General features: G+C 48.2%; 1 protein-coding gene across 2 annotated transcripts in view; it reads right to left on the minus strand.

Annotated features, from left to right (window-relative positions):
- LOC117176008 (mucolipin-3-like) overlaps positions 1-1,053 on the minus strand; it is a 203,024-nt gene that overhangs the window by 3,385 nt on the left and 198,586 nt on the right. The gene's annotated exons all lie outside the window — the stretch shown is intronic.

Below are 1,053 nucleotides of genomic sequence, written 5' to 3' on the forward strand. Positions count from 1 at the left end.
AGGTGAAAATACGGGCCAAATGCTGATGGGTTGAAGAAAACTTCCTCCACCAGAAGGTTTTGATACAATCTGGTCCCGGTGCGGAATAGTTCTTCATCCCTCCTAATACTTTTTTCACCTCCTCGGTAGTGTGGGTGGGCATTCTTTATCAGGTGTTATGAGGGCAACACATAACTCCTTGAAGCTATTTATATTTCCTGAGTCTTCGCCCAGTCTATGCTGAACTTCTTAGACTTCTCTCGAAAATACTTCGACCTCCTCTGGTTTGGGTGGGTGTTCGACAGTAACTGGAGTGTCTTGGAAGAGTCGAGATGGGTCAGAGAGAAACTGTTGATTTTCTCTGATCCACCTCTCCCTCCGCTCTAGACTTCTCTTAGCGTCAGATAGTATCCGTATTCTCTCAACAATATGCTGCCTGATGGTCAGCAGCTTTGACTTGTTATGTGTGTGATAACGGGTCCGGAGTTCGCGCGCTACTTTCGAACATCGGCGGTAAAATTCCTGCCAGATGTGATGTAGTCAATCACACATTGAATGCGGGACGCGTACTGTCTTGCCCAGCCCATCTTTACGGCAAGTTGATGCATTCGTCTTTTGGTCTTATGATAAGCCGTTGGTTTTGTTTTACGGTTCGCATCGGCCAAAGCTCTCGCTGCATTATGCACACAATGATTGATAGCCCAGAGGTCGGATTCACCGGAAAAATGTCCACGAAGCTCATCATCCATTTCAGCTAGATCTTTCGCCTTGAGAGAAACCTTGGTGTTGATGTTTCTCCGGGTCGTGAAGCATCGCTCTTCATCTATTGGATGCCTGCCCGTGGTTGGTCTTAGTGTCGCCTCTCTTTCTTTGTTGCCGGCTTGTTCTAACTGTGGTAGAGTAGGCGTTCCGCTTACATAGCCCTTTTAACGGAGTAGTTCAGCATGGTTTCGCATACGTTGCTGCGAAAACTGCGATAGCTCAGGGTGTTTCTCGCACCACAGAGCATGCAGCCGTGCCATGTAACCCCGTTCACGGGCCACACTCGCATCGTAGCAGTCTAGCAAGTCGTGA

Source organism: Belonocnema kinseyi, chromosome 7, assembly GCF_010883055.1.
Source record: "Belonocnema kinseyi isolate 2016_QV_RU_SX_M_011 chromosome 7, B_treatae_v1, whole genome shotgun sequence".
NCBI lineage: Eukaryota > Metazoa > Arthropoda > Insecta > Hymenoptera > Cynipidae > Belonocnema > Belonocnema kinseyi.